Source organism: Ambystoma mexicanum, chromosome 4p (genome assembly GCF_040938575.1).
Source record: "Ambystoma mexicanum isolate Mex_15411 chromosome 4p, UKY_AmexF1_1, whole genome shotgun sequence".
Lineage (NCBI taxonomy): Eukaryota > Metazoa > Chordata > Amphibia > Caudata > Ambystomatidae > Ambystoma > Ambystoma mexicanum.
Genome location: NC_090927.1, coordinates 277,941,870 through 277,966,476, shown reverse-complemented (window position 1 = coordinate 277,966,476; position 24,607 = coordinate 277,941,870). Strand labels below are relative to the sequence as shown.

The window sequence follows — 24,607 nt, the reverse complement described above, 5'->3', positions numbered from 1 at the left end:
GGCTGTTGACACAGCTATTTGTCATGTGTACCCGCATGCCGCAGTTTGCGATTTGATTGGCCAATTCTTGATGAGCGGATTTGGTCATAGGGCGTTGGCGTAGCTATATGTCATGTGTGCCGCCATGCCACAGCAAGTGTTCTGTATTGGTCAGCAAATGCGAGTAGCCCCGTCAACAAATCACGCCACCTTATTGGGCCTTCCCATTGACGCAGGTTCTAGCCATGTGCGCCTGGGCATAGCCACGTGTATGGAAGTCACGCTATGAATGGCTTTCGGTGTAGCCAAAGGCATCTGTTTCACTTTTTCTCATTACTTCTTCTTCACACTACTGAGAAGGTTGTCTGTAAAACAGAAGAAGGGTTTGAGCAAACTCCTCATTTTTTTCCATCCTGTTTTGACCTCCTATGTCCATTAATCTCTTTCCTTTGTCCTTTCATTTGTTCTGTTTGTCAGTTCATTAGTTTAGTTAGTTATTTTTTTTCAAACTTTTTCCATTTTAGGTGACAGAGTCCTTTTGTGTTTTTTTCATGGTTTTGTGTTTTCCTCCTTGGGCCCACATTTAAATATATCTGGGACCAGCAGTGATGAGGAGGTGGTGTGGGTGTGTACTGCCTTACCTTCAGGTAACAAGCAGTGTGCCCAATAGTTGGCAGTATTTTCGTGTCGAGGATCAACGGAGTAAGAAGCAGGTTGAGGTAGTTTAGTGTGAACTTTCCAATAAACCATCAAAAGGTTTAGGGACCTCTACTTTGATTCAGCATCTCGTCCATGTGCATTGGGAAAATGTGGAGGAACCCTTCAGGAAGGCTAATTTCCATCATAAGATGAGAGCCAATGGTCCACAATCTGCATGCCGGTATCTGCCTGCTTTAAGCATCTTTAGGCCACTGCATTACACTTCTGTTGCTTCCTCTGTTCGATATCTACCACCGCCCAACCTCATTTCATCTTGCCTGCACCCGATCTGCTGGACTGCATGGTAATGTGTTTCAAAAAGCCACAAATGGGTTGTGGTGGGAGATACCATCGGAGAAGGTTGGGGATGGGCCATTTCAGATAACCAGGCCAACTGCCACCGCTAGGAATATATATATTTTTGTAAGTGTGCATTTGAAAAAGAAAAACACAAAAAAACTCACAAAACAAAAAATGCAAATAAAAATAAATTCCTTTTCGTACCCTTTGTTGCATGTGTGAATTCTAATGTTGTTCCCTTTCCAGTTCCACCCTCCTCCTTCCCTCTCCCTAAAATGGCCCTTTTAAGGGCCAGGTTTTCAGTTATAAAAACACAGATTGTATAAATGGATTAATAATCCTTAATTGGTACTTTTAATACATTGTGTTAAAAAGCACATTTGTTAATGCTTTATTATGATATGCAATGTTATGTCTCATAGCCACGGCTATGAAAAACATTTAACCATCATTTTTTTACATATGTATATAATCTTTAGTTGCAGAGATGTCACGATGAGCAATACAGTGTAAAAAACGTTGAAATTCAAGGAAAAAACTTCAGTTGCAGGGACTTTAAGATGAGAACTTACTTAACACAACAAAACCCCTGAAATTCAACTAAAGTCACCTTAACTTCGTGCCCCCTGTTGTGCAGCCTATTACCCCAATGATATCAATGATGACATCACTAATGACATAATTAATGACATACACACAAGTCAATGTATTACAAATCGGATATTATTTAAATATTACTTTGACTTTGTACAATGTGTGTTGTATTTCAATTTTAACATGTTATTCACTTACAAAAGACATACAGAAAGAAATATACATCTATGGACATGTTTTCAAGCAAATATTGGATTTTAAAACTTCATTTCTATTGTATACATATATAAATTTAGAGTGCAAATTACATTTCTTTGAAAACCCATGTGTGAAAATCTTAAAATATATCCTAATACTTATTTTTCTTAATTTAAAACGTAGTAAATAATTTCCCTTTCTATTTATGTCTACTGATTCTTTTTGTAGATTTATATACAATTTATATTATAGGTGCAGACTGTATAAGCAGAGTGTTTGGTGTGGAAGACAGAAGCACAGAGAGCTTTCCTTCCATTGGATTTGTCCAAAGACATTTATTTTTGGAACCAAGGACACTGGCCCTTTAGCACTGCTAAGGCTATAACTCCCAGAGGGCAGCGCAAAGCACATTGCGTGGAGTGTGTATGCTGGGTTTTGGTGTCCAGTGTGCGAGGCTTACGGCTGCCTCTCTTTTTGAGGGTCTTTAAAACACAAGCAAAACAAGGTAATACCATCCCCAAATATCTAACATACAGCCGCTGATTTTTATCATTTTTTTCTTGTGGATACCGTGCTGGTAATATTGGATTGTGAAACATCAATTTTAGGTGGCCCGCCTTGTGGCTTTTGATTGATTGACTTGATGGATTTACTTTGCCGCCATTATCTGCCCAGCATCGCACACCACTATTCCTTTTCCCCCAGTGTTGATTCTTGATATAAAAACGCCCGTTTTTTTTCTCCACATTCCACGAGTTCCTTCTTACTAAAACTACGCGAAATAAAACATGCCTGGAAGGCAGCCTCAAAACTTAGGTCCCCAAACTCACAAACTGGCAAACGTTACCAAAAAGTGGTCACAGGAGTGGAGGCACGGAAGAGAACCTCGCCGGTTTTGGCAGTTTCCCTTCCTGAAGAAAAAGATGACGTGACAGTTGATACCCATATCTCTCTTCCTGCCTTGGGGGAAAAAACTGCCTATTATCATTCAGTAAAGGGAGTGGGGCAAAAAAGAGCGTGACAAAAGTACAAATCTGGCCGCTGATAAAACAAAATCGGATTACGGTGATATTGACAATAACTCCTTGTTGGGCTATGTTACATGCTGCAGAGTGTCATGGGGAATAGCAGGGTGCAACCCGAGCCACCTAGAGAAACTGGGAGCCAGGTTATAACCCAGGCAACTTCATCTGCTCCTACTCACCGTTCCCCCTGTCCAGCTGACTTGACTCAGCGCCTGTCAGTTTCACCAAACTTGCTCCCTAACACGCCTAGCGATGATGTAAATCAAAATATCACATGATGTCGACAATGACCATCAATGGAGGCTAATGACTCCCCCATCGATGTGGTGCAGTTTGCCATAAAACATTTTTTAAAACTGTGCAGTCTTATGCTTGATGAAGTGGAAAAACTAGGCAAGTTTATGGACTCTTTTAATGACAGATTATCAGCCCTGGCCTGTCACAAAATGCCTCCTAGTAACCCAAGATCAAAGCCGAAACATATTGGAAATCTAGCTCACCTGGGTGTAAAACGAGACTCTCCCTGCCCGCAACGTACAATAAATCTGACTGAAGATACCAACTTGGATACTTCTATCTACATAACCAGGAAAGAAAGATGTTTGGCAAACATCCCAAGGCTAGGCAACAGGTTATATCTATATCGCAACTACCAATGTACGCATGGTTGTCTGCTCTGTCATATTTGTATGTACCATGGATACACAATGACGCAGACAGGCAAGGTTGCACATACCCATTTGTATATGGACGTATGCATACACAGATACTCATGTTAACGCATCCTGACTTACCAAGACCACTGCTATGTACTTGATGTACCCTGTATCTTGTATTTCGTCCTTACTGCAATCACCTGCTCTACGGACTCACCAAGACCATTGTTATGCACTTGATGTATCTGTTATCTTGTACTTTGCTCCTATTGCAATTACCTGCTCTAAGGATTGCTACCTTCTACTGTAACTAAGCTTTAAGATTTCTTGTTTCTGTTGCGCCCGTCTACCTAAGAGCTTGGTGCGCATTACCAAACAAATAAATAAACAAACAAACAAACAATGTTGTCTAAACCCCAACCACCAGAACAATTCAATTCCACCACTACCTCGAGTGTACAGTGCAAAGGTAAGAAAGACAAGAAGAAGGCGGCATGGAAAAGAAGGAGGCAAAAAATCGGCTGGGACTTTGACCAGCTTGCTAATTGGAGACGTGGCATGCCCGCAATCTCAAGAATCAGGACTGGAGTTGGCCACATCACCAATGGCCTTAGTGGCTCGATTGCCATTATCTAGGGAAGTTATGCAAGCAGGCTCTTTGCCTGACCAGTATATCCCTGGCCAAACTGAATGAGTTACACTCTCTAGCCCCGCATTACCCTTAAGGCCTGGACTATCTATTATCCTTGACCCAAAAATAGCCCCATTTGGCCGAGGGCCACAGACCTTTTCAGACAAATTTACTAATAGATCTTATGTGATGCATGTTTGTAAACGAGCCATGGCCCTGCATGTTTTGTCATATTCGATTTCAACGCGGTTGAACCTGTTAAAACTCAGGGGAGTAACTTTGTGCAGGTCCATTGTATAGCCACTGAGGGTTCGGCCCTAGCGAGAGCCCACCAGGTTGAAATTGTGAACGTGGGGTATGTAGTTGATTGCCCCTCCCATGTCTGTCCTATACAACAGGCAACAGCCATGGCTGCCACTTGGTTGGCAAGAGGGGTGGCAATGGCTACAATACCTGGGGGCTCGGGAACAGACCAACTAAACCATCATTGCCCGAGGATGCAATGGGCTGGGAATGGTTTAGGACATTTATGTTGAGACATTTGATGGAGCCAAACTCAACTGATTATTGAAAGTGGCATCCTTGAACACATGTGACCATAGTCATATTTTGGGCCCCAAAGGCTCTTTTTCTCTCCTGCAGGAATAAGATATACTTCTTCTGCAGGAGACATGGCTCACTAAAACAATATATCTAGAGGGCTATATGTTGTCCCAGTCGATGACAATGAAGGGGATATGTGGCCGTCCTTCTGGTGGACTCATTATTGGGATCAAGCCGAACCTCCCAGTACAGAGTGCAGAATTGATCTTGAGAACACCCAATGTTCTGGGAATCAATGTGGGACTGGTAGGGGGGAGATTACGAAAATATTACTGATTAACCTATACGTGCCTCTGTCTATAATAAACCTGGATGACATCCATGAAGGTATCGATACTATATGTGCTGGTTGGTTAGCGTCAGCAGCCCACAAATTAATTCCACTTGGTGGAGACTTGAACGCAGATTGTAGAGACACTGATATTGGATGTGCCAACAGTTCTGTTGACCCTGTTAGCATTATGTCCAAGAAATGTGGTAACACAAAGGGGGCATAGTGGGTATTCTTCTTAAATGAGTGGGACCTAATAATGTGAAACAGCTGTACACTCAGAGATAGGCCCGGTCAATGTACATGGAAGATGAATAAAAAAAATCATCTACCGTTGATTATTTTTTCGCCAGTAACACTTGTGTGGAAAAAGTAAAATCCGTAGGAATCTGGGGCACAGATTATAGTGACCACTCCCTGCTAGGTCTTTCATTATGCCTGTCAAACTTGAGCCAGCGTTTGGTTGGGGCAGAGGGGTCGATATAAACCATGCAGGTAACAGGGTAGGCTGGATGCCCAGGAATATCGATAAAGCCTCCAGAGCTGCTAACAAGCTACTAAAATATAAATTTGATCATTTGAGTCATCTGGTGTAAATAGTATGGGTGAGCGGCTGCCGTCATTGGCATTTGAAACTGGGTCTTTACCACACAGGCATATTATTTATAACCCCCAACATAACCACGTTTTTGATGTTGAAATTAGAGAAGCTAAACAACACATGCAATGCCTTATCCGAAAAGTTGGGGACCACTAAACTATTTAATGTATTCAATAATGTACTCATTTAAACAAAACGTTATATTGGAGTGTTCTTGTTAATACAACAACCTAATACTACCTACTCATAGGAAATGGGTGGAGCATGCACTACATAAGTACAACATGTTTAATCTGGTTATACTGGTCAGTAAAATAAACAAACTGTCGGTAAGGAAAATCACCAGGCCTACCTTTCTCAGTGAACAGAAACAAGTGGACTACACTTGTGATATCATCAGTGATGTCATCAATGACATTTGTCATGTTATCTTTGATGTCCTGTATTTTGGTTTTAGCAGTGAACGCTGATGGCGCGAGTTATGGTTGCTTAGCTTACCATAACTGGTGAATTTGTATGGTTTTTTGGTTTTACTTGCAATTATACCGTCCCTTTAAAAAAGTGTTTTCACTGAATATATATATATTTCAAAAGAAGGAGGAAAAGGCGAACCGCACTCCCGCAGGCACATAAACTAGTGCCAAGTTCAAAAATAGTTGGACAAAACACACCGGACACAGTAGAAAGATTACTGATGTCTTTAATGTTTTACAAAATTTTAAAAAATGCATCGGGCAGAAACAAATGCACAACACATGAGCAGCACATAGAAAACAAAACAACAGCAGGACGCCTGGGTGTAGCAGCATGCAAACAACGCGTTTTGCGCTATACTGAGCGCTTGATCACGTGAGGGGGAGTGGGTTTGGCAAAAGTAAATACACTTCAGAAATGCAGTCCCTTAACTATGTCAATGGCAACAACTGTTAAGACAACATGAGGAAACAAAGGCGGCCATATTGGAAGGTAGTAAAAATACATGCAAAGTCAGAGAAATGAAAGTGTTAAAAAAGTGTTTTCACTGAATATATATATATATATATATATGTATATATATATACACACATACACACACACAACAAGCACTCTTCGTAAATATACAATTACTAGCCCATTATTTTTGCTCAAGTCTTTCTGTTACATACACCGCTGGTTCAAGGCATGTAGGCTGTGAGTATTTTCAAAAACATAGGGCCTCATTACGACCCAGGCGGTAAGTTACCGCCTGGGTCGTACCTTTACCACCATGGCGTAAACTACGGACTTACCGCCCCATTCCGAGGTTGGCGGGGCGGTAAGTCCCCAATCCCCATTTACCCTTCCCCATTCTCATTTTTGCCCCCTAGGGCATAATGGGAGTGGGGAGGGAGTTAATTACGCCACCGTAAATTACGGTGGCGTAATTAACAACAAGGTCCCTTAGCGCCATGGATTTTAACACCTGCTAAAAGCAGGTGTTAAATCCTCCATGGCGCTAAGGGACCTCGGAATCAGGCGGTAAGGGTCGGCGCTGTTTACGCTGCCGTAAACCCCTTACCGCCTGGGTCGTAATGAGGCCCATAGTCTAATAATTCTTTAATTTCCCTCATGTCATCTCGATATGCTGTCTCCCTTGTAATCAATCCCGGATTCATTGTGGTACCTGGTATTCCTCTTCTGAGGGAAGTCTGTTCTATGTTCTGGGTGTTCTTGGGTTCCTTTCAGTTCCTGACAGTATATGTTCCTATGAGTGTTACTGTTATTTGCATTTAGTTGATTTCATTTGGGAGACTTTATTGGTGCTGAGGCGGTTCCCAAAGAGGAAGCACTTCCCTTTGCACCCGGGGAAGGGCCAGTAGCCAATCAGATGGCTGGAACAGCAGGTGAGAATGTACATTCTTCGCTGCTGTTCCAGGCACCCCAGGCCCTTGCCATTTTTGTTTTTTGCACTTTTTGGTGGTGCAAGTCACCAAAATATCGTCAAAACCATTGCTACAGCAAAGAAAGGGGTTCCAAGACGTAGTCTTCTGGTTGGCATGACAAGTGGAAATGCTTTGCCATACAATGACCAATGCACCAATGTTCTTTTCTGTTGTACTATGCAGATGTACTCCAATAGTGGCTTGTTTAAGGTATTTTCAACGAGTCAGGAGTACTGTCACATGTCATGTGTCAGTGTGGCTCGCGGAGTGACTTGCAAGACGGAGACTGACTTTTGTTTATTTGTGAGCCCGCTCTACCTGCTGAGGATCTCTGTGTCTCTCAGGACACATGAACTTAATTCACGAGGCAAACGAGCTGCCTTTGTTGTTTGAATGCACCCTGTTCTCCATATGCAGCAAAGTCTGTGAGCCCAATCAGGCATGTTCGGCACACCTGCAGCCCCCCAGCCCATCCTCGCACGATCAGTGCTTGTACAACATCGAGAGGTAAGGAACTGGGCTCGGGTTACTGGGGCAATGTTTATTTACCAGTGCTGCCTCTCCTCTACTCACCCTGCACCCGCAGTTACTGCTCAGGTCACCGGTCGCTGGTGTCAGCTCTTCTGTTAGGATCCGCAAGAGAAAGCTCTTGGTTTCCTCTACATTTCTTGTTTAACCTATGAAAATGTCTCGGCCGATTCCAGGCGTTAGTGCCATTAGAGTAATATCTTTCTTAAAAACAAACTAGAAGGACACCAGTCAGTTTGCTCTTGCACCCAAATGCAGGAGTCAATACAATATTTTGTCAATTCTCGTATTTGACTGGATGGGCTCCAATAGGCCCTTCCTTTCAAAGCTTAAGCACACAAAAATAAGCAGCCTGACTTTAGAAACTTCTGCGTGCTCTTCAGGAATCGCAGGTGCACTTCCTGCGTGCGGTCCCCGTTAGGGGTTCCCACAGCTGAAGAAGGAATGGCTTCTGATTTAAAAGCTATAGTGAAAGGATTTCTGTTTGGAGAAATAGGGACATGTGCATTATATATTTGGGAGCTATCGAAATACAATAGGTACTTTAGTAACGTCACATATTTTAAGATTTGCCTTTGAGTCCCGGATTTATGGCTATGGTGGCTGGAAATGTCCAATTTCTCCAAGCTTCATCATGACTGTCTCTGTATTCTGGGTTTTGGATCATCGGGGGGCGGCTTGCTTTCTGCTCCTCTTGTGACATGTTTAAATCTGGAACTGTTACGAGTCACTTCTTTTTCTCCATTTGCAGCTGTTATCATAGTTCCTTTTATAGCAACTACTTGTAGTGGCTCAGGTGAGAACTGCGGGTCTGTCTTTTTTGTTACAACTTTTTGAACCCACACGTCGTCTCCTATTTGGAACTCTTTTGTCTGCACACTAATTCTTCTGTCAGTCTGCTCCCGTGTTTTTTCTTTTGTTTCGTCATCTCGTCTGATGTCTTCCTGGTCTGCCTCGGGCCATGCTGATGGGTTCTTGAATAATCTGGTCCTAACCTGGTACTTCATCATGAGTTCTGATGAGGTTCTGTTAGTGGCCTCATGAGGCGTGTTTCTGTAGTCTCTCAACATCCTGTATAGTGCTTGATGTCGGTCGGTCCGTTCTATGCGTGCCCTTTGTATGGTCTTTTTGATGGATGCCATAAACCTTTCTGCCATCCCATTCGCCTGTGGCCATCTTGGTGTTACTCTTTGGTGGCGGAAACCCATGTGTTTTGCGAACACTCCAAATTCATGTCCGTTGAAAGGTGCGCCATTATCTGATTTTATTGTGTCCGGTATCCCTCACTCGCTAAAAACCTCATCGAATGTGGCAGCGACATGGGCAAATGCTGTAGACTTGACAGGTTTCACGATGGGAAACCTGGAATGTTCATCAATGAATACAAGTAGGTAATCACCTTCCTCCCGTGGTCCGTAGAAATCGACCGCAACTCTTTCCCATGGATGTTCAGGAATTGTGGTTACTCTGAGAGGCACTGGGGTTATGGTTTTGCTGTGCACTGGCATTCCATGCAGTTCTTGACCCACCGGTCGACCATATCGTCCATGAAGGGGAACCAGACATTACATCCTAACTGTCTTTTTGTGTTCTCCAGTCCACAATGACCTTCATGAGCAGTTTTGATGATTTCTGAGTGCAGTGTAATGGAAATGACTATCTTGTAACCTCGTAGCAGAATGGACTTGTCCTGTACCGCTAGTTCAGCCTGAACTCTGGCCAGTCTCTCGATCTCATCTATGCATGCCCCTGGGTGACTTTGGACTGCTCTGCGTAAGTCTTTCCATTTGTCATTTTCTGTAAGGCTAATTGCTTGAGCCATGGATGAGTCTGCGGCCGACGCAACAGCAATAGCTTCAATGGATATTGCAGACGGCAGTGCGTTTGCAGTGACGTAGATGATATATTCCGAATCACCTTGCCTTGGTGTTAGGCTGCCAACCGGGTGCCTTGAGAGGTAATCCGCGGGGTTATTCTCACCACCTGGTCGGTAGATGATGTCAAAGTCGTACTCTTGTAGGCGGATTCCCCACCTTTCAATTCTGGGGGGCATTTTTGTACGCGGATTGCCAAAGAGGGATAGTAGGGCCTGATGATCTGTGAATTTCTTCCCAATAATAAAATTGTGAAAGTGCTCACACGCCCAGACAGCCGCCTGGGAGAATTCTGGAGGGGCCAGGGCGCTGCTGGCATATGCAACCACATGCCTTGGATGAGTGTCTTGTCCACTGGTTTGGGCAAGGATGGCCCCTAGACCCACCGGACTGGCATCGACCACTATTTCATTGCGCCACTCGGGGTCAAATTAGGCTAGTTTTCTAGCTTCCGTCAGGGAGTGTTTGATCATGTCGAAAGCCAATTGGCACTCATCAGTCCAGGTGAATGTGACATCCTTTTGTAGTAAGTGCCTGAGGGGTTCGGTGATGGAGGCAAAATGTGGAATGTGCCGCGCACAATATCCAGCCATTCCTAGAATGATCTTACGTCTGCAACTTGAGTCGGTTTTCCTAAGTGAAAGATGGTCGAAACTTTGTCCGGTTCAGGGGTCATTCCATCCGCTGAAAAGATGTGGCCAAAGAACTTGAGTTTGGCCTTACTGAAACAACACTTCTCAATGTTGAGGGTTAGTCCGTCTTCCTGTACCGCCTTGCACGCGTTTCGGAGGGCTTCATCGTGTGCACTGCGTGACTTTCCAAAGACTAAGATGTCGTCACTGTAATTGATGGTCCCCTTGATGGGACGTATTATCTGTCGGATTGTTTCATGAAAAATTTCAGCGGCAGAGGAGATCCCAAAGTTTAACCGCTTGTAGCGGAATAGTCCATCATGTGATGCGAATGTGGTGATGGGTTGTGGGTCAGGGTGAAGCACGAGTTGGTGGTAGCCCTGAGTGAGATCCAATTTAGAGAAGAGAACCGACTTGTTTAGTTGGACTTTCATGTCCTCGATTTTTGGACCAGGATGACGCTCCCGCTGTATGGCTGTATTGACAACCCTCATGTCCACACATAGCCGTAGACGACCACCCTCTTTTGGAACGATTACGAGAGGGGAAACCCACGACGTAGGGCCAGTGGCTGGCTCAATGATGTCATTACATAACAGTTGATCCAACTCTTTTGAGACAGCCTCTTGTAGATGGAACCCTACTCTGCACGGGTGTTGCGGGACAGGTCGGATAGCTGGGTCAATGTGTAGCTTGATCGGCGGGCCTTTCATCCTGCCTAGACTGTGACACAGCTGTGAAAATGTTCTGATAATGTCCTCCTTTGTGATGGCGGTGGTGTCTACATTGTATATATGTCCTTGTTTCTCGATATGTGTCTCTGATGACTTGATGACATCACGGTCTCGGATGGGTATGTTGATTAGTCCTAGACATGACACTGTTCTGTAGCTCAGCAGACATCGCCCTTTGGTGGGGCTCCTGATGACTTGAATGACTGTGCTGGTGACCTTGTCACCAAATGTGAGTCTTCTTTTGAAAGAGCCTTCACTGTGCAACGGGGCATCTGCTCCCCATTGATATAACTTTGAGGTTGATGGGGTTAGTGTAGGCTTGTTGTGAAGTAGTTGAAATTCCTTATCCTCCATTATGTTCACTGTTGCACCTGAGTCAATCAGAAAACAAAATTGTTTATTGCCAATGTCTATTTGTATTCTGCGTGCCTCCTGAGCTTCCTCCTCATCCATAATGAGATTGACGAACTCATCCTGGGCATACAAGTCGTATTGCTCACCTTCATAGTCGAAGTTTCCTTGTGTTTCAACCGGAGGTCTTTGTCGCACCTGAGGTGGGCCGTCATACTCATCACACAGTTGCGTGTATTGTTCTTGTGCCCTATATTCCTGACTGTCATCCTCAGGGTATACTTCCTCTACCACCCGCACATACCTTCTCGGGCCTTGCTGGTAGGAACGCGGCTGGTGAGTTTGACTTGGGAACATTCTTTGAATTGTTCTGTATTGCGGGGCTGCACCCATGCGTGGTGTGGGATACGATTTTCCTTCTCTACACACAGACTGAAAATGTCCTTCCCGGCCACAGTTGCCACATTTTTGGGAAAGAGCAGGGCAAACCCCAGCATGCGGAAAAACCATCCCACATCTGTAACATTGCCTTTGCATTCGTGGGGTCAGTGTGTTACTTGTGATACTACTTCTTTCATTACCCTTGAAGTTGCTTGCGTGGATCGCTGCTATGATGTCACTTTTGTCTTGTTTGGTGGCTGTGTTGCTTGTCATGTGTGAGGCATGTTTCTCCACTCTCTCCAGTATTCGTGCCATCTCACTCACTTCCTCAATGGTGACAGGTTTCTTCAGAAGTTGTTTCTGTAGTGCAGCCGAAACACATCCTTCAATCACTCTGAGTCGAATCGCATCATCTAGCAAAAACGCATCAAACTGACAATGCGCACCTTTGACACGAAGTCTTGTGATGAACTCATTTACCGTATCGTCATTGCGCTGTGTACACTGGTTGAAGACATATCTTTCATAATCCCTGTTGGGAGCAATGACGAGCCGTTTGTTTAGTGCCGTTATGAGGCTCGCAAAGTCAGTGATTTCCGTTGGTGGAATGGTTTTGATCAGCGTCTTTATTTCAGTGCCCGCCGTATTAATAAGCATGCTTCGCAGGCGTGGGGAGGTTTCTTCCCCTGCAGCATCTATGAAATTATTGAAATCCACTAGCCATTCCACCCACCTTGGTCCTTTATCAGCTTGAGGTGTCATTGAGAAAGGCAGGGGCATGCGCCATGTCGTGGCAGTGGACCTTGTGACTGTTGGTGCTGGTAGTGTGCTGGACGTCGCTTGGTCTCCCCCAGTACTCATGATTTTGTTGCTTGATGCTTCACACAGTATCCGCTTTGTGCTGCTCTTATTGTTGTTCCCCTTTGGCTTGTGGTTGTGTTCCGGCGTTGTCTGGTGGTGGGATCACCCCAGTTACTTCATGCGAGTCTGGATTGCAGGCACTTGTTGGTGGTGAGATCACCACAGTGTTTTCCTCGTAGGTCCAAAAGGGGGTACTGGGATGAAGAAGATGACAGTGGAGGAGTGAGGATTAGGAGAGAAAAAAAAATCTTTTTTTCAAGCTTAGCAGGTTGGTTGGAAGGTGAGGACACAGCAGGATCGCCGTGTCAATTCGGAGGTAGGAGTGTCCAGGATGCATGGCGGGATCGCACGTGTTTGCAGACGAAAGGGAAAACACTGGGTGCGTCGCATGCAGGAGCGGAGGATCAATGGCTAGTGGGATCACTAGCGTGTGGAGGAGGAGGACTGCTGGTGGGACGTACCTCATTGGCAGTTGTTAGGGGTGCTTGGAATGTTCCCCAAATTAAACGCAGACACCAGCGTAGGTTCACAGTACCTTCTTTATTCAATTACAAGGATTAAGTGCCGTATCGCTGACAACCCCCCAATCTCCTTACGTCATCCTTGGTGACGTTTACCTGTGTGGGAGCTGCCTTAAATGGGCTGCCACCCACAACAAGGTGTGAGCCCTGTACAACCCCGCGCCGGAAGCACAACACGTGCTGTAACTTCTAGCTTTTTAACATCTGCGTTTTTAATATAAGAAATGTATTCATTGTTTGTTTTGGACAGACGATTAAATGCATGCGATTTGCCATTTTTGGGGCTGTTTTTTGCAATGTGATTAATTGAATAGCTAAGCCTCCAAATATTTCACTGAACTGTTTAGATGTCTTCAGAAATACAAAAATTAAATCATAAAGTCATAGCTACATAATTAAAAACAGAAATAATATGAAAATCAAGTTTTTTTATAGCACGTCCCATTGAGCTCCACCGTCATCTAAACAGTGTAATAGGGGCTATTATAGTGCTTTGAAGCTCTGTGGAGGCTTGTATCGAGGTATAAGTACGTACTTTGCATCAATACAAAGAGACGCATTTGAGATGCAATTTGACTGTGCTCTGAATCACGTGAGCAAAGTTGGCTGCCTGCCATAGCGGTTATTTGAACTCTGTGCTGCCGGCAAAGCAGCTTTTAATGAAGCTATGTTGATGTTTCACCAAGGCAATGCAACATTTCTAGGAAATGATAGACATGGGAAGGTTATTGATATATTACATCACGCATATATATGACGTATATAGAAATCTGAGGAGATTACAAATCTGGGTATATTGATAAATGTTTCGGAGCTAACAGTGGTTAAACACGTATTGGCAATGTCTGTTTTGTTTTTCATGTTTTAAGGCCCAACCAACTACCTCCATGCCCCACCCCCCTCCCCGACCCCTACCCACTCATCCAACCCACCACACTCGCTACCCCTCCCCTCTCTCTACATCCACTCACCCCCTCCACTCTCTCTATCCGTTCCCACTCAACCTACCCCTAAGCTCTCTAACCCCACCCTACCCCATTCACTCTACCCTCACCTACCCCCACCCTCACTCCCTCTACCCCATTTTCTCTAACCCCTGCCACCAACCCCACCCCTCTCCCTACCCTCCTTACCCCCTCTCTCTACTCAACCCTGTCCCCTCTCTCTCTTTACCCTCACCTATGGACCTGCACCCCTCTCTTTCTGGCCCCACCAACCCTACCACCTCTATTCCCCCATCCACCCTACCCCCTCGCTCTACACCCTCTTATCCTTCCTCTCACACGTGCTTTAATTCTTAGTCTACAACTCTCGCCCTTTCTCGCTCATATGTCCTCTTACCCATCATCGATGGCACCCTTTATCAATGGCTTCATCCCTTGCTTGTTTCCCCTTCTCATTCTCTTGCACACCTGCACATCCCTTATCGCATCCTCCTTTAAAACTTTAGCCTCTCCTCCTTGAAAGTGGTGCCTATAAATGCATAATGCAAAGAACAACAGTAAACGCCAAAACTATTGGCATTGCCAATGTATTTTTTTTATGTGAGGCAGCAACATGGAGCCTCTTGCTGTTGCCTCCCTACCTTCCCCCCAACTTCCAAAATCAAGGAGGCCCCTTCCCCACACCCTCACCAACTTACCTGCGGGACCAATGCTTTGAGCTGCGGTCCCTGCACTCTTTCCGATCCTGGCCACCACCACAGAAATGGAAGAGGAACTAAGTCCCTTTTCCCTATGGCGGCGACCATCTTTTTGAACGTATTCTTCCCTCAGGAGATTGGCTGCACAAGCAGCCAATCTCCCGAAGGTGAGAAAAAAAAGTGCACCTTGGATGAACCTCGGGGTGCGAATGGCCTTCACACCCTTGGCAGAGGTGTGGACATGGTTGGTAACAGCCCACAGCCCTCACCTACCATAGCTCAGGCTGGCGGGCCGTTAGCGGCCATGTCAGCCCCCTAGCTATGGGGTGAAAGCCATATTCTGTCTCCATCCTGGGATAAGCCTTTGTGGATTGTCATTCATATTCTGTAGCTCTGAGTCCTTGGATCCATGTGTTATGTTGATCCACTTTGTGGATGGGCTAGAGTGGGACTCTGACCTTTCTGTTTCTGTTTTGGGGTAATTCTCTGATGCTCGGTTGGGGGTGCCATTCTGTTCGTTTGGGGATCCCGCATTGGTCGTCAGTCGTCTTGTTGTTTCATTGGGACCGGCTTTGGGTGTGACTTGTTGGAAAGGTGCGTCTCAAAGACTCTTGATCCACGAATGTGCCTTTCAGTAGCCTAGCAAATATTTTCATTCCTCTTCCATTTAGCTGCATGTAGTCATATAGATGCTGCATTTCATGGACTTCATGATAGTGTTCAATGTGCACTCCCCGTATTACTGAGCAAGACGTTGGTATCTCTTGGTTGATGTTGCATACCAGGTGACGGCTGTGGTCCCATCATGGATAGCAGTCTAAAGCTCTGGGGCATCTGCTTCTTGGTCTGAGCCAGGCCCTGGATTCTACCTAATACCAATAAAATGTCTGCCAGACATAACTGTATGTTTCAGTGCGGCTCCCACTGCACTGGCACTGCCAGTTCCTGTGCACCTTGCCATAGGAAGGTAGGCTGCTACTGTGACTCCCAGCTATGCCTGTGTTCCCTACTACGGTACTGGATGCAGAGATATCTCAGCTTGATTTGCTCCTGTTTTCCCATCCAATATGACGTATGCCATTGTGGCATCCCAGCCCTCATTGGCTAACCTTGTTCTGACACTGGCTTCTACAGCCCAATTGCCATTCTAAACCGTGGGTCCCAGAATAACATACATGCTCTCTGTGGCTTTACAGAGAGACAGCAGGGAGCTGGAAACACATGTACAGCATGCACTAGAACAGTGAGACAGAAAAGGGAATTCTCAGCATCACAGGGCAGATAATTGACTCTGATGTCCCTCTAAATACTACTCAAAGATCTCTGGCAGAGAGCTAGAGTGGGATGAAGGCAGACCTCATGTCTTTTGTTGATGACAGTTGTTGCTATTTTATCACTCTCAGAACGTTTGAAGGCAGCATCAGCTATCCTGAGATTTGAGCCTCTGACCTTCCTGCTACACGGGGCTATGAAGCCAATTAACTCACTTATTGAACTAAGTGTCCACTCAAATCGACATTGTTAGATCAGGAAGGTTCACAACTACAACACATATACTATCATTTACATTTCTATGCCTGACCTCCTAGGATGTTCTGAACCATCTCCTCATTCGCTATCACACCCAAGAAGGTGCACTACCCTCCTCCTGTAGAGATCACCATACAGAGGAGTCTGGTATTGTTTAGCATATTGTGCTTTTTTGCACACATGATCTGCACTGGTGTTAAAGAAAAAGCAAATTCACAAACATATCCACAGCAAGGTCCAATACATGGAAAATAACATTATGGCACTGATTTGCACTGAAAAGAAATGAACGCTTTGTATATTCAAAATAAGTGTTCATTGTTTTGAAAAGGAACCCCCTTCCTGGAGTTGCAGGCAATAGGATGATCCAAACCCTTCTTCTGTGTTGGGCCTAGACGTGGATTTCCAGGGCCCTGTATCCCAAGACTCACTTCGGAGCTAAGTCTTTCAAGCAGAGAGGACAGTGGGCGCAGCCGGCAGGGAGAGTTGGAGAGGGCTCCCTGGGTGTTGGTCTTATCAGTTTTCCCCTTGGTTCTTCAAGGCTGAACTCTCTGATCTCACAGTACTCTCTCTAACCTGGGCGTGTTCCTCCTCCCAGTGTGTGGCCCTGCCTAGGGCTGACAGGACCCACTAGAACCTTCCTGCTCTGACTAACTACTAAGCTACTCCCAGCCTTCACCTTGGCCCCTCCTTCACAAGCTAATATTATCCTGTCTTCCTCCTCTCCGATTGTTATCACTGGGTCAGTCTTGGTTTCTCCCCCCACATTTATTAACTCAAACCCTCAAGCTACTCCGGGATCTAGCTTCTCCGGAGTATCCCCACCTCTCTGTGATGTTGCACTTCCAACCTTATTCGTACCACCTTCTCTACCATCTCAACCTTGTGAAGTTCCATCCTGCACCTCATCCATTTCACTGTCTTCTGCTGTTGTTAGCTCCTCTGTGTCATTTCCAGCCTATGATGTGATCACCTCCTCTTGGCATTTGGGTTTCACAATTTCTTGAACACATATTCGAACTACTCCATCCTGGATTGTGCTCCCTTCTCTTGATGTCATCACCTTCACCTTCAAGCACTCACTTTTTGAAGTTACCACCTCCTCCTTTAACCGCCCTCCTTCTGAAGTTACCACCTCCTCCTTTAACCGCCCTCCTTCTGAAGTTATCACCTCCTGCTTTGCCTTCTTAACTCTCACCATCTCCTCATGTTCTATTTTTCCTTCTGAAGTTACCACCCCCACCTTTAACCTGTTTTCAGTGACCACTTCCTGCTGCTCTCCACTGCTTCCACCTCTACCTGTGCCCAACCCTCCATCTCTCCAGCCTCTGCTTCTTCAAGTGCCCTTCAGTCCACGGAGTTCTCCAAACTTGTGCCTCCTGCTCCCACACTGAACAACTGGGGTTGTGTGCTTGTATACTGTGTTCCCGCCTCCCTTTGTGGGACTTTCAGTGAGAGTCAGTCTGCACTTCGACCTGCCATTGGTTGGGGGCTGGGAATGGTTGCTGTCCTTGAGTACACCGGGGGTGTCTGTGTGCACAGAGGTGGGACAATCCTATAACTGGACTGTCCACCATATTGGATGTTAGTCCTCCTCTTCTGAGACTCCCCGGTGCTGCCTGTGCTGTGATCTCCTGTATTTCCAGAGTGTGAATTGGGTGCTAGAAACATTCAGGGTACACTTGGGGGGAGTTCATAGAGGGGGCTGCAGCTTCTATGAATTAAGGTCTTTGATGCATCCTGTGAAGCTGCAACTGTATCTACAGAAACGCTATCATCGCTGAGTGAAGGAAAAGGTTTTCTTCTAAAGGGCAATGTGGAATTTTTCATGCTGGAGATTCGGATCAGAGGAAGTTTCGGATTCTCCCAATGGAGGAGGGAGTGCATTAATATTCCCCTGCATACCCCGACCCTGATGGTTCGGCAAAGGTCCAGACTTTTGGCTCTGTCCTATCTAAACTGGTAGACAGAGCTTTTTTTTTTATTTATTCGAATTTTTGTTTAGCGCTGGCCCTACCCAGAGACTCTTGGACAACTCCAGGCCCACAGAACTGTCCTGCACTGCAGCACTGTGATTTACCCCTGCCATGTGACATGGAACAAGGTAGAATCACCAGGGGGAACCGCCCTATGCCGCCTCAGCCCCCAACAGCAGGTATTCAACTTCATCATAAAACACACAGGAGTTCTCCATACATACAATTGCAACTTCTTTGTCAACTTTATACATATAAATCAAAGGAAATCCAAAAGAGTAGAACACATTATTGGTCAAGCAAAGGCAATAAATGTATTCAGATATTTGAGAAACTGTGCATCATAAATCAAGACATCACTAACTGGTGCATGATATAGATGCAACCCAGATTGAGAATATTCCGACACATGGTGTTGGCAAGGTGTGTGCTGGCTGCTAGTGTACAGGAGTAACTTTCTTCCTGGGGAGGATGATATGTCAAAAGCTAGACATTAATTCCAGATTCGCTTAGGGGTTAGGAAGTAGAGGACACTCCCTTGTACCAAAATCTCTCTATTTTATGACATAGTAACTGGTAACACAGGCCTTGTTTGGGATTGAACAGTGATGCCTGTAAACCACTTTAGAATCTTACAGAGCAGATAAAACAGAAGGTGTACAGGTTTTTATCTTTTATTTGACCCTTTTTGTAAAATCGCACGTTTCGAGATTTAATGTCTGCAAACGTGTAAGGTGACATCTTGCCGGTTCAAAGGTCATATGATGTCATTTTCATGTGATATTATCAATGGAGACACATCCAGTGTGATGGCAGATCCTACTTCTCCGGGATTTTGGTGAAATGTTCTCCATGTCTACTTATGAAAGAAGAAACGAAGAACAAAGGGCACCTAGCTTGGCCATGACCTACCCAGGTGGAGATGCCTACAAAGGTTGGGGGTGGGCTATATCTACCTCTGTGATATGCAGCAGCGATTATTTGTATGATGTAAAAACTAGAATTATTTATGACAGAGGTTCTGCCTACAGTTGATTACAATAGTCAGTTGTAACATGAATATTTCTATTTTAAGCATGAATCTTCTGATATTATAAATGGCTTCCTTTACCAATTGGAGGAAATGTTTCCATGACAGAATCTCTTATTTTACCTCCTGACAGTTCCACTGTTCCGTCATTTCCGTCATTTGCCAGAGTGGAGAAGAAGCTCTGGGTCCATCGATGAACACTTCCGCGTCTACCATTCAGCGGCGACGCAATTTCCTTTATAAAGTACCCGTATCCGTGTGGAAGAGCGGGGAACAGCGGTGGGAGCGGAGCGTTGCTATCGTGCCTCGTTAACTCCTTGTGACATCACAGGAAATATCTGGAAATTACCTGCAATCAAAGTATCAGTTCAAGATGTAAAATAATTATCTGGTTGCAAGAGGTTTATGAAAATGTTAATCATACTGTACCAACATTCCCATTTAAACGATATGATGCAATCTCCATGAGCATTAGATGTTTTAAAAGCTTCAATATTAGGAAGAAACGGACTAAAATCATTGGTGACTGAAGAAGGGATTGTCCTAGACAAGAACTTACCCCAGTATTTATTCATATATTCTTAGAAAGAAGAGCCTTCTTTATTTGCATTGTCTAGGATGTGCAGAAGCAATAATGAGCTCCAGGGGTAGCTCTGACCGTGTAGTGACAGCATCCAGAATGCTCAAACCCTTTGCAATCTACCTTGCACAGACCAAGCTAAAATGGCTGTCACAAAGGGGCCCAGGTGAATGTTATTCAGCAATCCCTAATGATGTCATTGATAATTAGCAATGTCCTCCGAGTTGTACCGCACAAAAATGAACATGATGCATAAACGAACACACACGATCCCAACGGACAACACATACACTAACCTCATCACAACATTCAACCATTAAACATCGACCATACAAAACCTCGTGCTTGCTCATCAATAGATGCTTAGCAGCAAAGCAGATTTCATAGAGTGCAGAGGTGTTAAGGCTGGGGTTGCACTCGGTGCATTTCTATGTATTTGTTTTTAGATTAGGATCTGTGCACTGGGTACGCCCATCCCGTAGTCCTTAAGGAAAGAGGAAACCAGAACTAGAAGCCTTTCTCATTCCCAAACGCGCACATTTTACTTAAAGTACGGATTCGGGGCTTTTGAAATCGCTTTTCATGTAGCAAGAGTATTGTTGCAAATCCACACAGTTATTTAAAGCTGTACATATTTTCATGAAGAATTCCACATGTCCACAGTGGACAACATGTTTCGGGGAGTCGGGAGGGGGGCTTTTGGCAGGTGCTGCAATAAAGGCAATCAATGCCTAGAAAATCATGATAAATGATGAATGGTGAAAAAATAGTAAAAAGTACTTGTCATCATTGAACTCCCGGCCTCCCTAACATGGCATGAAGGTGTTTAACCAACAACCATTGCCAACAGTTTGGGCTTTTGTGTGGGCATGGGAAAGGCTCTTGCCAGGCACTGCTGTAGTGGTATTAACCGTCCACTGACGGTAGCACGTGTCTTGCAAAAGCTTAATACTTAAACTCAAGACAAAACTGTTGGATTTGCCAATGCTTGCTTTTAATTAACAGCACTTCAGTGAAGGACAGACACGCAGAGTGCTTATAAATCGAGAGGCTGAAGGCAGACATGGCTAAGACATTTTTATTATACCAGTTGCAGGTTTACAACTTCAATTAAGCAATTCCCTCTCAGAGAACCTCTTTGAAAAAACACTGACAAGCCTTCGGTGCAAAGTTTGATGGTAATACTTGATTAGAGCGAGCTCAAACAGTTCCCATGAGGTGGTGTTTTGGGTGGTGAGGGGCATGAATGGGTGGAAATGGACAGGAAATAGCATGGCCATGGGCAGTCAACGGGTGGGCACATAACCAAACAACACCTACAGACTGTGGAGCACCCCCTGTATGTCATTCCTACCTATCTGTGCTCCAACGCAATGGTTTCGGCTTATAGTGTCGCATGTGACATCTAATAGCCCAAATTCCAAAGAAGCGGGAAGAATAAACCTTTCATTAATGCACCACTTACATACAACTATTTAAGCGCTACTGCTTCATCCTGCTCCATCGCTTGCCAGATGCCTCCCTCACATCTCTCGGGTGTTACACGCATAATCACTGTTCATAGGAAATTTGACCAGCTCACCTCTACTCCTTTTCATAGAACATAAAATGAAATGATGTTTAAGAAGTGTTACATTAGCTGCAAGGCCCTTGAGCAACAGCAAGAAAGACTACCATACCAACGCATGTACATCCCATGGAGGATATAGAACAACCAATATCCAGTTCATCGTCTGATTGTTAGTATGGCAAGCCATAAAAAAAAATAACAACCCAGAAACAAACTTTCTCTTACTACGTTCATAAATTGTGGAACAATTTGTCCATAAACCCAGATGTCAATACACACATCCCAGATTGCAGACCATACAAAGCCCTTCCTAATGGCATGTGTTTGCAATGATGACTATATATTTTCTGTTCACTTCTGTTATAACTTTGTTCTGTGGTTTATTGCCTACAACTTATGCTGCATCTCCAATCACTACTGTACTCTTTGAAATGTCTAACTCTAACATATGCGCTATTATCTCCATATACCTGTTATTACGTACAGTGCCTAAACACATTCCTTTAAAAAAATCATGTATTAAATAATTGTTGATCTGCGGTTTAGAGAATTGCTTCCAGAAGTTACATTAGTCATGACAGCATACGCAATGGCCAGAAAGCTCATTCCCTTTCACAAGAAAAACCTATTTTATGGAAGAAGTAATCAGCCAATCTTTGAAGTGCCCAGAGTGAAGTCGTGGACATGGTTGATGGTTGTTAGTGATACCAGACTGGTTGATGTCACTGCCTCAATTTTGCAGTTACTTGACGGCGGAAGGTGCAGCTAAATTACGTGATTTGATGTAAGTGTTTTATGAAACAATGTATACTACAATTGCCTAATCTGCATAATGGGTTGAACGCTTGGAGAAGGTCCTAACACTGGAAAAAAGAAAATTCAAATATCCCCTTTTCCAACACATATATCATAAGTGATGTCTTCTCAATGCACCTGGGCATTGAGATCCTAAACCCCAATCAATGGTCCAGTTTTCCGTGTAAAACCCATGAGGCTTTGTTTTACACTCCATTAAGGATATTCCTTACTATGGATGGAAATTGATTGTTAGATACTGCTCATTCGGAGGTCCATGCACTGCCCAAGTGATACAGATATTAATCAGTTAAGAAACACTCAAAATATGAAATAGAACTAATGTAAACTTCAGAGACAACTAGGGGAACATTCTACTGTTGACACTTTGTCATTGACGGTATCAATAGAGATACTATCCCTGTACTGTAAAAATTGCATAGGCACGAAGGTTTGGCATGAATGTTTATTAAACCGCTAGCACGAATGGTTGGTTACCAAAAAACATTACTATGAGGGTTGAGACGATGAACACTTGTTGACCTTTCCTTTTTTTAATGGTGGGAAAAGGAGCATAGTCCACCGCACAGCCATCTCAATGTGCACTCTTTTTAATCTGGTCCGGGTATCTTCACCTTTTTTACTTTATGGAAAGTATGTAATAAAATGCCACAAGAGGTATCTTACCTTAGATGTCATTAGTCAACAGATCGCCCTTGATGAAGCACCATATGCAGGACACCAATTGACAGAATTTTGTAAATAAATGGGAAATTATTACCAATGTATACCTGAATATTCTTACAAATGCATATTAAAACACTTTACTGGACGCTTGTCGATGTGACTCATTTTGATACTCGGAAGACTAATGCCATATGTGGGGACAATTTGCTTCCATTGGTGGCTATAGCTGGAGAAATCCTCAGATCCTTGTTGTTTGTATTTAAACATTAAGCAATTTTCATTAACAGATATTTCCACTAATCATCACTCTTCCTGAGGACTTGCACCTTTTTCTGAAATCATTTTGCTGGTGGCCACTCAAACCACCTTGACAAAAACCCAACACCAATAACCACTGGTCCCGACACATGATCAGCCAAGATCACGTGTCCATGAATGGTCAAGTCAAGGACTGATCTGGTCTATGCCTGAGCAGATAAGACCTCAAATTAGAAATGTACCCTTCCGGCAGTCGTCTGCGGGTCTGTCTGACCAGGTCCTGGCTTGGTTCTCTGACGTTTTGGCTGAGCGTTCCAAGTCTGTTTTTCTTGCTCCCTTTTGCTCTCGGTCTGTCACCTTGTCCTACTGAGTCCCGCAGGACTTTGCCCTATCCCCCACTCTGTTCAACATTTATATTCCGCCACTCCTCCGCCTTATCCATTCCCACGGCTTCTTGTGCTACTCCTAAACCGATGACACACAGATCATGCTTCACCTGAATCTTTGCCGGCCTGATACTGATACATGGCTTAAGGGGTGCCTTGAGGACCCAGGTTAATGGATGGCTGAGAACTGGATGTTTAGAATGTTTTAACTTCAAAACTGTGTTAAATTCTGTTTAACCTACTTTTAACGTATCTCATTCTGACTAACAGAGGTCAGGCAATGCACACAGTCCATGCCTGAATTCCTCACCAAGCAATTTCACAGGCCCTCCCCAAATGACACCACATCCTGAATTCTACCACCACCATCAAGATGCTGTATTGTTTGTGGTGGCAATGCGGCCCTGACAGTTGATGGTGCCCCTGCGACAAAGATGGAGTGTCAAGTAGCTGTTGGAGCTGGCCTAGAGTCAGGGTGGCATAGGGATTACTTGCTAGAGTGTGAGCAGCAATGAGCTGGAGTGTCATCTGATGCTCTCTTGCAGCCAGAGTACCCGCTGGAGGAGGGAGTGGCAGGAGCTATGTGTATGACACATGCAGTGCTCTCCTTGAACACATCATTGTGCCACAGACAACAGTGCTTGAGCATTGAGGAGGTGCCAACGGCACAGTTACTTGGGTTACCCTGATGAACTGACATTTGGCAGTGGTTGCATATTACAGTGCCTGTCTCCCTCTTACACTCACACCTTCTGTCAAGATGAAGAAGCCCCCCCCCTCCATGACCAGATGGGATATCTAATCTGATTTCAC

The 24,607-nt window shown here is 44.6% G+C and overlaps 1 protein-coding gene across 1 annotated transcript in view; it reads left to right on the top strand.

Annotated features, from left to right (window-relative positions):
• LOC138452822 (adhesion G-protein coupled receptor F3-like) overlaps positions 1-23,295 on the top strand; it is a 496,652-nt gene extending 473,357 nt beyond the window's left edge. Inside the window, exon 17 of the mRNA XM_069605163.1 lies at positions 19,652-23,295. The gene's annotated coding sequence lies outside the window, so the exon portion shown is untranslated. The remainder of the gene's footprint in view (positions 1-19,651) is intronic.
• The last annotated feature ends 1,312 nt before the right edge of the window (positions 23,296-24,607 follow it).